Source organism: Ranitomeya imitator, chromosome 2 (assembly GCF_032444005.1).
Source record: "Ranitomeya imitator isolate aRanImi1 chromosome 2, aRanImi1.pri, whole genome shotgun sequence".
In the NCBI taxonomy this organism is placed as follows: domain Eukaryota; kingdom Metazoa; phylum Chordata; class Amphibia; order Anura; family Dendrobatidae; genus Ranitomeya; species Ranitomeya imitator.
Window position 1 is genome coordinate 538,781,677 of NC_091283.1, and position 14,454 is coordinate 538,796,130.

The following is a 14,454-nucleotide window of genomic DNA, read 5'->3' on the forward strand; positions in this document are numbered from 1 at the left end:
AAACTTATGATGAACTTGCAGTCCTCATTGGCCCCTATTTCCTCCATCTCATGTCCTGATTCTGCATTGAAGCATTACAATGAAACCCTGCAAAGTGCTCTGGATGAAGCTGCTCCTCCTATACATAAAACAACTCGGCACAGACGGCAACAACCGTGGCACACGCTGCAAACACGTTTCCTGCAGCGGTGCTCCAGGTGCGCAGAACGTCTGTGGAGAAAATCTAATCTACCCGAAGATTTCATCCATTATAAGTTCATGCTAAAGACATACAATTCTGCCCTTCACCTCTCCAAACAAACCTACTTCAACACCCTCATCACCTTCCTGTCCAATAACCCTAAACGTCTCTTTGACACGTTCCAGTCCCTACTCAACCCAAGAGAGCAGGCCCCAACCACGGATCTCCGTGCTGACGATCTGGCCAATTACTTCAAAGAAAAAATTGACCACATTCGACAGGAAATCATCTCCCAATCTCTTCATACCATGCACTGTCCTCCCTCCCCCACTGCATCTAGTTCACTCTCTGACTTTGAAGCAGTTACAGAAGAAGAAGTAAGCAGGCTCCTTGCATCTTCGCGCCCGACCACTTGCACCAGTGACCCCATTCCGTCACATCTCCTCCAGTCCCTTTCCCCGGCTATCACCTCTCACCTAACAAAAATATTCAACCTTTCCCTCACTTCCGGTATTTTTCCCTCCTCATTTAAGCATGCCATCATACATCCATTACTTAAAAAACCATCCCTCGATCAAAACTGTGCCGCTAATTATAGACCTGTCTCTAATCTTCCCTTCATCTCTAAACTCCTCGAACGCCTGGTCCACTCCCGTCTTACCCGCTATCTCTCAGATAACTCTCTTCTCGACCCTCTTCAATCTGGCTTCCGCTCTTTACACTCTACTGAAACTGCCCTCATTAAAGTCTCTAATGACCTACTAACAGCTAAATCTAATGGTCACTACTCCATGCTAATTCTCTTGGATCTCTCTGCAGCATTTGACACTGTGGATCATCAGCTCCTCCTCACTATGCTCCGCTCCATCGGCCTCAAGGACACCGTTCTCTCCTGGTTCTCCTCCTATCTCTCTGACCGATCCTTCACTGTATGTTTTGCTGGTTCCTCCTCCTCTCACCTTCCCCTTACTGTTGGGGTTCCTCAAGGATCAGTCCTAGGCCCCCTACTCTTCTCGTTGTATACTGCCCCTATTGGACAAACAATCAGTAGATTTGGTTTCCAGTACCATCTCTATGCTGACGACACCCAATTATACACTTCTGCTCCCGATATCACACCGACCTTTTTAGAAAACACCAGTGATTGTCTTACCGCTGTCTCTAACATCATGTCCTCCCTCTATCTGAAACTAAACCTGTCAAAAACTGAACTCCTCGTGTTCTCTCCCTCTACTAACCTACCTTTGCCTGACATTGCCATCTCCGTGTGCGGTTCCACCATTACTCCAAAGCAACATGCCCGCTGCCTTGGGGTCATCCTTGATTCTGACCTTTCATTCACCCCCTACATCCGATCACTGGCTCGCTCTTCTTACCTGCATCTCAAAAACATTTCTAGAATTCGCCCTTTTCTTAATTTCGACTCTGCAAAAACTCTGACTGTTTCACTTATTCATTCTCGTCTGGACTATTGTAACTCTCTACTAATCGGTCTCCCTCTTGCAAAACTCTCCCCGCTCCAATCTGTCCTGAATGCTGCAGCCAGGATCATATTCCTCACCAACCGTTACACCAATGCCTCTACCCTGTGCCAGTCATTACACTGGTTACCCATCCACTCCAGAATCCAGTACAAAACTACTACCCTCATCCACAAAGCACTCCATGGCTCAGCACCACCCTACATCTCCTCCCTGGTATCAGTCTACCACCCTACCCGTGCCCTCCGCTCCGCTAATGACCTCAGGTTAGCATCCTCAATAATCAGAACCTCCCACTCCCGTCTCCAAGACTTTACACGTGCTGCGCCGATTCTTTGGAATGCACTACCTAGGTTAATACGATTAATCCCCAATCCCAACAGTTTTAAGCGTGCCCTAAAAACTCATTTGTTCAGACTGGCCTACCGCCTCAATGCATTAACCTAACGATCCCTGTGTGGCCTATTTATAATAAAAAAAAAAAAGGTTCCTCGCATCATGTTCTCATACACTTTATGCAGTATTAGCCCTCTGTGTCTGTACTGCTACATACTTAGGCAGGTAACTGGTTCATGCAGCTTTACATGAACACCTGGGCCTTACACTATAGCTGGTCCGAATAACTAAAGCAATTGTTACCATCCACCTCTCGTGTCTCCCCTTTTCCCCATAGTTTGTAAGCTTGCGAGCAGGGCCCTCACTCCTCCTGGTATCTGTTTTGAACTGTATTTCTGTTATGCTGTAATGTTTATTGTCTGTACAAGTCCCCTCTATAATTTGTAAAGCGCTGCGGAATATGTTGGCGCTATATAAATAAAATTATTATTATTATTATTATTATCTGATGGTCCCCATATATTGCTCCAAATATAAAAAAAAAAAATGAAATACTCACCTCTCGTTGCTTGTCGCTGCTCTGGACTCCTCACTGTCGGCGTCTTTCTGCTCTCTGTGCTGCGACTGCTCAGGCAGAGGGCGCGCACTGGTGACGTCATCGTGCCCTCTGACCTGAAAGTCACAGTCAGAGAAAGGAAGATGCTGCAGCGCTGGAATCGGGAGAGGTAAGTATCGCATGTGCCAGGGCCCGGAGCAGGTGGGGGTCCACTCACGGGGGCCGGCACTATAGCGCACCAGTGTCCCCGACGGCGAGTGGGCCCCCTGCCTGCTCAGGGCCCCGGCACTTGCCCGGGTGCTGACGCCGGCCCTGAAGCCAGCTTACTACTGAAGATGCTAGAGTGTATGGGCTCCTTCCAGGTATATATTCTTGAAGATAGCAGACTTTATGTGCTGCTGCCTGGCCCTGACTGCAGCCCATACATTATTATTATTATACATTTTTATAGCGCCATTTATTCCATGGCACTTTACATGTGAACAGGACAAATATAGAAAAGTACAATAAACATGAGTAACACAAGGCACACACACGTACAGGAGGAGAGAGGACCCTGCCCGTGAGGGCTCACAGTCTACAGGGGATAGGTGAGGATACACTAGGAGAGGGCAGAGCTGGTCATGCGGCCGTTCAGCAGACAGAGGATCGCTGCAGGTCGTAGGCTTGTCGGAAGAGGTGGGTCTTCGTGTTCCTTTTGGTTTCCGTGGTAGGCGAGAGCCTGATGTGTTGGGGTAGAGAGTTCAAGAATATAGGGGAAACACAGGAGAAGTCTTGTATGCGGTTGTGTGAGGAAGATGATAGAGGAGTCGAGAAGAAGATCATGAGATGATCGAAGGTTGCATGTAGGTAAGTACCGGGAGACCATGTCACAGTTGTATGAAGGAGACAGGTTGTGAATGCCTTTGTATGTCATTGTTAGTGTTTTGAACTGGAGTCTCTGGGCAATAGGAAGTCAATGAAGGGCCTGGCAGAGAGGAGAACCCGGGGAATAGCGGGGAGACAGGTGGATTAGTCGAGCAGCAGAGTTTAGGATGGATTGGAGTGGTGCCAGAGGGGAGGACAGAGAGTAGGAGGTTGCAGTAGTCAAGACAGGAGATAAGGGCATGCACTAGTGTCTTTGTGGTTTCATGGTAAAGGAATTCACAGATCTGGGAAATGTTCTTGAGTTGGAATCGGCAGGAGGAGGCAAGGGCTTGAGTATGTGACACTAGAATGTATGTGCTCCTTCAAGATATAAATTATTAAAGCCAGCAGAATATTTGGGCTCCTGCCAGGTCCTGGCTGTCACACCCACGCCCTAACTGGTGGACGTGAGCTCGGGGTGGGGGGAGGTTTGTGGCACAGTGGGGCTGGAAGGGTCTTTACTGGAGCCTCTGATGGTGAGGTCAGGTTTGTGCGGCAGGCAGCTGCCAGGTGCTACTCCAGGGTGGTGTCTGGCTATGGCTGCTGATCCCACTTGGGAATCAGGAACACCAGGATTGGTGCGGGCATGAGGCAGGACTAGCAGATGAGCACGGATGAGATTCAGATGAGTAGGCTGGCACAGCTGAGACACAGAGCTGGCAGAGACACAGGACTGGCAGGAACGACAGAGACATAGGGCTGGAAGGTACGGCAGAGACACAGGGCTGGTTGGTGTGGTGTATGAATGAACAGGTAGGGACCTGTTCACACAGGAAGTGCAGATACGGATATGTAGTGTGAAGGAACAAGTAGGGACCTGTTCACACAGGAGGTGCAGGTAAGGAGACAAGGAGAAAGGAATGAAGTATGAAGGAACAGGTTGGGACCTGTTCACACAGGAGATGCAGGTACGGAAACAAGCAGGAAGGAATGGAGTATGAAGGAACAGGTTGAGACCTGTTCACACAGGTAGAGAACCACAAGGCTGCGGATAGGAATGGTAGAGCAGCAGGAGATGGAGCAGCAACAGAAGCTAAGCAGAGCGGAACCGCAAGGAATGCGGAGAGAAGCTGCAGCAAGATGTTTCTGTAGCAGCAAAGCAGAGCAGAACCGCAAGGAGTGTGGAGAGGAGCTTCAGCAAGAGGTTTCTGCAGCAGCAAAGCAGAGCAGAACCGCAAGGAATGCGGAGAGGAGCTGCAGCAATAGATTACTGCAGAAGCTAAGCAGAGGGGAACCACAAGGAATGTGGAGGGGAGCTTCAGCAAGAGGTCTCTGCAGGAGCAGAGTAGAACGGAGCAGAACCGCAGGAGTGCAGAGCAGAGGCAAAGCTGCAAGAGAGCGGAGCCCAGGCAAAGTCACAAGGGTTCAGAGCAGGCAGAGCCACAAGAGTGCAGAGCATAAGCAGAGAGAGAACACAAGGAAAGACACAGCAGGGAAGGAAGCCACAGACAAGGAGACAGAGATAGGACTAAGTTCAGACAAGGTAGTGGAACAAGACAAGGTACAAGAACAAAGACACAGGGACCAGAATATTCTGCCTCCTGGAGGGCGGATAAACCTAAACAAGGCAAAGCAAGGACACAGAGACCAGGATATACAGCCTCCTGGAGGGCAGACCAACAAGAACAAGGCAAAGCTGAGAGTAGAGCCTCCAGAGATAGAGGAACACAGAGCAAGGCCTGGCAACCCAGAAGCTAAACACAAACTGAGCTAACACATTGCACAGGCCCAGTCCACTGGGTGGAGCTGCACTAAAAGCAGTCACTGGGCAATATACTATGTGGCTGGGCAATATACTATGTGGCTGGGCAATATACTACGTGACTGGGCAATATACTAGGTTACTGAGCAATATACTAGGTTACTGGGCAATATACTACGTGACTGGGCAATATACTACGTGGCTGGGCAATATACTACCTCACTGGGCAATATACTACGTAGCTGGCCAATATACTACGTCACTGGGCAATATACTACGTCACTGGGCAATATACTACGTGGCTGGGCAATATACTACGTGGCTGGGCAATATACTACGTGGCTGTGCTATATACTACGTGGACATGCATATTCTAGAATACCATCTAGTACTGTATATTATTGTAGTGTGATGCAGTGACCCCTGTTACAGCTAGGGGGTGCTGCATGTGCTCCTCAGGATATGCATGGAGGCATATATGTGGTTATAATGGTTGAACTAGCCACCTCCAACCTATGGGAGTGGTTATAAGTATATAATGTGACTGTGTGGTCACATGGGGAAAAATGGATGGACCTCAGTGATCTGTGTGCCAGGTCCTGGAGGGCCTCTGTGTTGGGAGGTCCTGAGAGTAGGACTAGATCCCTGAAGAGCATATGGGGGAGGCCTTGGACCTGGGGGCCTGTGTGTTGGACGGTCCCAGATGGGGATGGCCATCCTGAATAGCGCACAAAGAGGACGTGTGTGCAGAGTCCGTGATGGCACTGCGTTTGGGGAAGCTACAGCCCGTCTGAGGATCTGGACTGTCAGGTGGCCTGGTGAGCAAGGCATTGCCCGGGACGGTGATCCTAGTTCGGCAGCTTCCCTGAGAGAGAGAGTACTGACAGGAGTCAGCGTATGGAGCAGGGGCTCCTGGATGGTAACCCAGCGTATATGGAACCGTGCAGTCACCCATGGTAACTGGATGGAGTAAGGTCCAGCATGATTAGAGACTGCAACCGTAATGTTGTATGTTGGTGCCTTAATGGACATTAATGAACTGTATGGCGTGCGGTCACACACGATAACTGGACACAGAGGTTCGGCATGTTTAGTAACTGCGTTTCAAAGCCGTATACTAGGATGTGAAGATTGATGTAAAGACTGTGTGCTTGTTGTTCATATTTCTATTGGTTATGACTCCATAATAAACCACATGGACTGTTAAAGTGAAAACCCGTGCCTGACTACGTTAATCTGCTGCCAAATGAGTGTCACCCAATACACTCAGTAAGTGCAATCTTACAGTAGACACAGAATGAATGGGCTCCTGTCAGGCATATACACTGCTCAAAATAATAAAGGGAACACTAAAATCCCACATACTAGCTATCACTTAATGAAATATTCCAGTTGTAAATCTTTATTCATTACATAGTGGAATGTGCTGAGAACATTAAAACCTAAAAATGATCAAGGTAAATCACAACTAATATCCCACGGAGGTCTGGAGTGATGATGTGATGGAATTATGCTCAAAATAAAAGTGGAAAATGAAGTTACAGGCTGATCCAACTTCAGTGGAAATACCTCAAGATAAAAATGAAATGATGCTCAGTAGTGTGTGTGGCTTCCACGTGCCTGTATGATCACCCTACAACGCCTGGGCATGCTCCTGATGAGGCGGCGGATGGTCTTCTCCCAGACCTGGACTAAAGCATCCGCCAACTCCTGGACTGTCTGTGGTGCAATGTGACGCTAGTGGATGGTGCGAGACCTGATGTCCCAGATGTGTTCAATCGGATTCAGGACTGGGGAACAGGCGGGCCAGTCCATAGTTTCAATGCCTTCATCTTGCAGGAACGGCTGACACACTCCAGCCACATGAGGTCTGGCATTGTCCTGCATTAGGAGGAACCCAGGGCCAACCGCACCAGCATATGGTCTCACAAGGGGTCTGAGGATCTCATCTCGGTACCTAATGGCAGTCAGGCTACCTATAGCGAGCACATGGAGGGCTGTGGGGCCCTCCAAAGAAATGCCACCCCACACCATTACTGACCCACTGCCAAACATGTCATGCTGAAGGATGTTGCAGGCAGCAGATCGCTCTCCATGGCGTCTCCAGACTTCGTCACGTCTGTCATGTGCTCAGTGTGAACTTGCTTTCATCTGTGAAGAGCACAAGGCGCCAGTGGCGAATTTGCTAATTCTGGTGTTCTGCGGCAAATGCCAAGCGTCCTGCACGGTGTTTGGGCTGTGAGCACAGCGCCCATCTGTGGACGTCGGGCACTCAGACCATCCTCATGGAGTCCGTTACTAACCGTTTGTGCAGACACATTCACATTTGTGGCCTGCTGGAGGTCATTTTGCAGGGCTCTGCCAGTGCTCCTCCTGTTCCTCCTTGCACAAAGGCTGAGGTAGCAGTCCTGCTCTGGGTTGTTGCCCTCCTATGACCCCCTCCACGTCTCCTAGTAGCGCCTCCAGCCTCTGGACACTACGCTGACAGACATAGAAAACCACCTTGCCACAGCTCGCATTGATGTGCCATCCTGGATGAGCTGCACTACCTGAGCCACTTGTGTGGGTTGTAGAGTCCGTCTCATACTACCACAAGTGTGAAAGCAACACCAACATTCAAAAGTGACCAAAACATCAGCCAGAAAGCATTGGTACTGCAATGTGGTCTGTGGTCCCCACCTGCAGAACCACTCCTTTATTGAGTGTGTCTTGATAATTGCCAATAAATTCCATCTGTTGTCTAATCCATTTGCACAACAGCATGTGAAATTGATTGTCAAACCGTGTTGCTTCATAAGTGGACAGTTTGATTTCACAGAAGTTTTATTTACTTGGAGTTATATTCTTTTGTTCCCTTTATTTTTAAGGTAGATGTTGAAGTACTAACACGTCACGTCCAGTCACCGCGGCTGGGATCCACATTCAAATACAGAAGACAGAGCCTCGAAAAGATGGAATATGCGGACCAGCAACCCATGGCACAGAAGAGGAACCAGTCACAGCTTGGCAAAGTACTAGAAAGAATTACCAAATAGCGATTAAACAATTAAAATCAATAAAATAACAATTAAAAAATGGATTAAAATGAATACAGTCACAGGATACATCATAGAAATGCACCAAAACCTAAATTCTCATTAAGTCCCTGTGGTGCTGAAGTGCCCAATCTGTAAATCCATTTGCTTTCTATCCTGGCTAGAGGTTTTCCCAAGTCACCTCACCTTACCCCCAAATTGACCTGATCAATGTCTTTGATCTTAAGGCCCGATGGGTTACTACCGTAGTATAATTTAAAGTGTTTAGGTAAGGTTTTTAGCGTATTCACGTCAGTTGTAATGGATTTCTCAATGTCTCTTATATATTACCTTGTTCATATTTTGAGTTGTCTTGTGGTGAGGCCTATATAAATTTTGCCACATGGGCACTGAGCATGATAAATGACCCCTTTGGAGGAGCAATTCAAGGTTTTTTCGAATGTGAAAGGTTCTTGTTTCATTAAAATTTTTAAAGGTTATACTTTCTATTAAATTGCCTTGTTTCATTAAAATTATTGACATGGGACATAACTGACATGGGACGTAACTGACGTGGGGAGTAGCTGATGTGGGGCGTAACTGATGTGGGGAGTAACTGACGTGAGGCGTAACTGTCATGGGACGCATCTGACATGGGGCGTAACTGACATGGTACGTAACTGACATGGGATGTAACTGACAGGAATAAAGAAAAAGTATGAACATAATAATTTGCTGGTCCCAAAATATGGAGAACTGTAGTAGGTTTCTTGTGCATCAGACATGGAATATACAGTTGTGCTTAAAAGTTTACATACCCTGGCATAATTTTTGTTTTCTTGGCCTTTTTTCGGAGAATATGAATAACACCAAAACTTTTTCTCCACTCTTGATTAGTGGTTGGGTGAAGCCATTTATTGTCAAACTATTGTGTTTTCTCTTTTTAAATCATAATGACAACCCAAAACATTCAAATAACCCTGGTCAAAAGTTCACATACCCCATTTCTTAATACCGTGTATTGCCCCCTCTAACATCAATGACGGCTTGAAGTCTTTTGTGATACTTGTGGATGAGGTTCTTTATTTTTTCAGATAGAAAAGCTGCCCACTCTTCTTGGCAAAAAGCCTCCAATTCCTGGGCTGTCTAGCATGAATTGTGCGCTTGAGATTTTCCCAGAGTGGCTCAATGATATTGAGGTCAGGAGACTGAGATGGCCACTCCAGAACCTTCACTTTGTTCTGCTGTAGCCAATTGCGGGTCAACTTGGCCTTGTGTTTTGGATCCCATCATGTGCAGCTTCCGGGCTGTTGAATGCTGTCACGATATGGTATGAAATATCATAAGTTTAGTTGCTTGTCAGCTCATGAGGTGGGCTAAACCCCCCCCTTCACTAGCTGACTCTACTTGTTTCTCTCTGGGCTACGGACTGTATGCTAGAAGGGGGTTTTATTGCCCTGGGGTCGTAAATTCCAGGCTCAGAGGAAAGTCCCTCACCCCTCCCACCTTCACTAGTCAGAACTGGTAAAGTGGCTCCAAAATTCATGAAAGATCCTTTGTTTGGTTTTGGTACGATATTATGCACCATGTTTACGGTAAGAACACGAAAATATATATTCGTATTCCCACTCGGTGTAGGTACCCATCCCTTGAAACTCGGGCTTCTAACTCCGTCTGGTAAAGAAGTAGGGTTTTCTCTGTAAATATGTATCCCAGATAGGACATATTTGATCTCATTAGAATGCTCACGTTAATCCGAGATGAATGATAGGTTTGGTCTGACTCTGTCATGTTTTGTAGTGAAGTTATAGAAATTAGAGAGAATAGTATAAAGTTTAGGCAGAATGTAGAGAGAGGAGGGTCTGAATAAGCCAGCCCTTCTGTGATGTCAAAGCCTTAAGGTATTAAGTTTGTGGCAGGAGCCCCAGCTCACTCTCTTCTGCTGATCTCTCCTCCTGGACTGCTTGTCTTCTGAAGCCAGCAGCACGTCCAAATGAGCTGGGACATATGGAAAAACTCCACTAGCCTGGATGCCTGTCATGCTTTAAACATGTGAGTGTTGCTTTTCTCATTTATTCCCTTTATGTTATAATTACCCTTGTACATATTTGCAATTGTCTCATTTGTAACTTTTTTTATAAAATATTTTTGATAACGCACTGCCTAATTTTTAATGGGATATACTATTATATGTTAGTTCTTCTCCATGCTCTAAAAACCGTACCCTAAGTCTTCTGAAGGGAAAACGCTACTGTTACTGTTGTGTTGGGTTAGCTTCGGACCCGTTTAATCGAAGCTGGTGGCAGCGAAAGTGTGCTGACTGTTGGATTATGCTGAAGCAACTGCGGGTTTGATAATTATTGTTCCTGCCTGAGTGGGAGTAGTTTACCGCGTCGCTGCAGCGTGCCCAATAGCCAGTACATAGCAGGCAGCCTTCCTGGCGACTAATTACCCAGGGTGCAGTACCTAATCTGACCTGAGAGTAAGGGGGGCGCCAGAGAGCTGCAAGTGTTAAGTGGAACTGTAAGCGGGATATACATAAATCCCTGCAGTTTGTGGTATATTGAAAGCAGTGGGATACCTAGAATAAGCCCCTGCTGTAAGCTAAGAGGTCAATAGCCTTGTGTGTGGTTTTTCATCACATCGTGGAGTGGAGGGATAACTAAGATAAGCCCCCCTGCACATGTGATAGCCGTCTGTTGGCCTGAAGTCACCTCAATCCGTGACGTAGGGGTGACGGTCACGGTGGGAATCCTGACCCAGTGTTGACAGCGGTCAGGGGAATCGTGACAAATGCAAATTTGCCTCCAGTATTTGCTGACAACGTGCTGCATTCATCTTTCCTTCAACTTTGACAAAGTTTCCTGTGCCTTTGTAGCTCACACATCCCCAAAACATCAGCGATCCACCTCCGTTATTTACAGTAGGAATGGTGTTCTTTTCATCATAGGCCTTATTGACCTCTCTCCAATTTTAACGTTTATGGTTGTGGACAAAAAGTTAAATTTTGGTCTCATCACTCCAAATTACCTTGTTCCAGAAGTTTTGAGGCTTGTCTCTTTGCTGTTTTGCTTATTGTAGGCGAGATGCTTTGTGGCACTTGCGCAGTAATAGTTTTTCTCTGGCGACTCGACCATGCAGCCCATTTTTCTTCAAGTGCCTCCTTATTGGGCATCTTGAAACAGCCACACTGCTAGTTTTCAGAGAGTTCTGTATTTCAGCTGATGTTTTTTCTTTGCATCCCGAACAATTTTCCTGCAGTTGTGGACGACATTTTTGTTGATCTACCTGACCGTGGTTTTGTTTTTACAGAGCCCCTGATTTTCCATTTGTTAATCACAGTTTGAATGCTGCTGACTGGCATTATCAATTCCTTGGATATCTTTTTGTATCCCTTTCCTGTTTTATACAGTTCAACTACCTTTTCCCGTAAATCCGTTGACAATTCTTTTACTTTCCTCATGATTTACAATTCAGAAATGTCTGCGGCTGGATGAAAGATGCAAGGGTCTGTCTGGATACCAGAAACTCACTCAGCTTTTATGCACACACACTGATTACAAGCAAACATGTCACTGGTGAGGATGTTACCTTTAGTAGCCATTCAAACTCATTTGTGTCAACTTCTGTGCCTGTTATCAGGCCAAAATCACCAGGGTATGTGTGTTTTAGTTCAGGGTCATTTGGATGTTTTTGGTTGTTATTATGATTTAAAAAGAGAAAACACAGTAGTTTGATAATAAATGGCTTCACCCAACTACTAAAGGTACCGTCACACATAGCGACGCTGCAGCGATACCGACAACGATCCGGATCGCTGCAGCGTCGCTGTTTGGTCGCTGGAGAGCTGTCACACAGACCGCTCTCCAGCGACCAACGATGCCGAGGTCCCCGGTAACCAGGGTAAACATCGGGTAACTAAGCGCAGGGCCGCGCTTAGTAACCCGATGTTTACCCTGGTTACCATCCTAAAAAGTAAAAAAACAAACGCTACATACTTACCTTCTGCTGTCTGTCCTCGGCGCTCTGCTTCTCTGGTCTGGCTGTGAGCGCCGGGCAGCCAGAAAGCAGAGCGGTGACGTCACCGCTCTGCTTTCCGGCTGACCGACGCTCACAGCCAGAGCAGGAGGAGTGCAGAGCACAGCGCTGGAGGACAGAGAGCGGTAGGTAAGTATGTAGTGTTTGTTTTTTTACTTTTAGGATGGTAACCAGGGTAAACATCGGGTTACTAAGCGCGGCCCTGCGCTTAGTTACCCGATGTTTACCCTGGTTACCAGCAAAGACATCGCTGAATCGGTGTCACACACGCCGATTCAGCGATGTCTACGGGGAGTCCAGCGACGAAATAAAGTTCTGGACTTTCTTCCCCGACCAGCGATCTCCCAGCAGGGGCCTGATCGCTGCTGCCTGTCACACTGGACGATATCGCTAGCGAGGACGCTGCAACGTCACGGATCGCTAGCGATATCGTCTAGTGTGACAGTACCTTTACCATGAGTGGAGAAAAAGTTTTGGTGCTATCATTCATATGCTCTGAAAAAAGGCCGAGAAAGCAAAAATTCTGCCGGGGTATGTAAACTTTTGGGCACAACTGTATATTCCATGTCTGATGCACAAGAAATCAATTACAAATCTCCATATTTTGGAACCAACAAGTTATTATGTTCATACTTTTTCTTTATTCCTGTCAGTTATGTCCCAACTTTTGAGCACAACTGTATGTAGATTGCAGGGAAATGAGCACATATTCCATGTAAACAGGTGTATGTTATAAATATACGCATATGGTGTTTCATCCTCACTTATCTATTTCAAAACAATGGGGAGACAAAGAGCGCAATAGGGTCTTATCCACGTTACACAGAGGAGAATATACACCAAATTTGCTCACCTGGTTAGGATGAGATTAGAACATATCGATAGCGGCTGCTGCAGATCCACAGGTCTTCACCGACCAGAAAAAATAATGTCTTCAAAGGGAGATTTGTAGTTAAAATTCTGCACTGCCGCTAAGATGAATTTCAGGAGAGTATAGTTGATTCACAGTGGTTTTATTCAACGCGTTTCAGGGGTCTCATGCCCCCTTCATCAGGAAATACCACACAGAATATACAGGCATCACAGGTATAGTTTTGCTAGGTTACAAAAAATGAGCACCAACAGGTCAGATGACTCAGTGTCAAAGTTCAATGATAACACACAATTAACAATTCAAACGATTAGAGAGGTATATTTAATGAAAATACAATGACTTAGTAACATAGTAAGGCCGAAAAAAAGACATTGCCCATCCAGTTCAGCCCATATTCCATCATAATAAATCCCCAGATCTACGTCCTTCTACAGAACCTAATAATTGTATGTTACAATATTGTTCTGCTCCAGGAAGACATCCAGGCCTCTCTTGAACCCCTCGACTGAGTTCGCCATGACCACCTCCTCAGGCAAGCAATTCCAGATTCTCACTGCCCTAACAGTAAAGAATCCTCTTCTATGTTGGTGGAAAAACCTTCTCTCCTCCAGACGCAAAGAATGCCCCCTTTTATATTTCTAGACAATAGTTCCAAAATTGCAGCATTTAGGAGGAAATTAAAAACAAAACAAAAAAAACCATCTGTACTTAAGTGGACAAGAACCTGTAAGAAAAGGAGTTACTCCAGTTCAGAAGCGAATGCCTTACAGATGAACTACCCTGTGGAATAAACAAGCTGCTTTTTCTTATTGAAAATCCATAGGAATCTTTACATTGAATGTGGAATACAATCATGTTTTATTATTTTACATTAAAAAATATAAATATATATGTGAAGATTAATTTGTGGTGGTTTGTGGTAATCTAAAATTATGAAAATTATAATTAGTGAGTTTAAAATTGTGTCACGTACATAAGAGTAACAGTTTAAGCAGCGAACCAGCGCTGGAGGTGAGCGCAGAAACAAAGTGAAATTAACACTTCACCTGTCCAAGGACCAATGATAGATATCATATGTAACAAGAGACAATATAGCATTGCCAAGGGAGGGGAATGAATGAATACACAGTACTCAGTGATCACAAAGAACTGCAGCATGAAAAGGGATGCCCACCTGGCAGCAGAGTGAAGGAGGATAGAGTTAAGTGCTCCTTTCTGGAGGGGTCATTACACCCTGTGAAGCTGCCACAATCAGCACTATCTCCCAGGAGTTAATCCCAAGAGTAAATAAACCATTGTTCAGGACACAGTTGTAATGGTGGAAATTTGTATGGATTAAAGGAGTGAAAGTGCTCCTCTCCAGGGC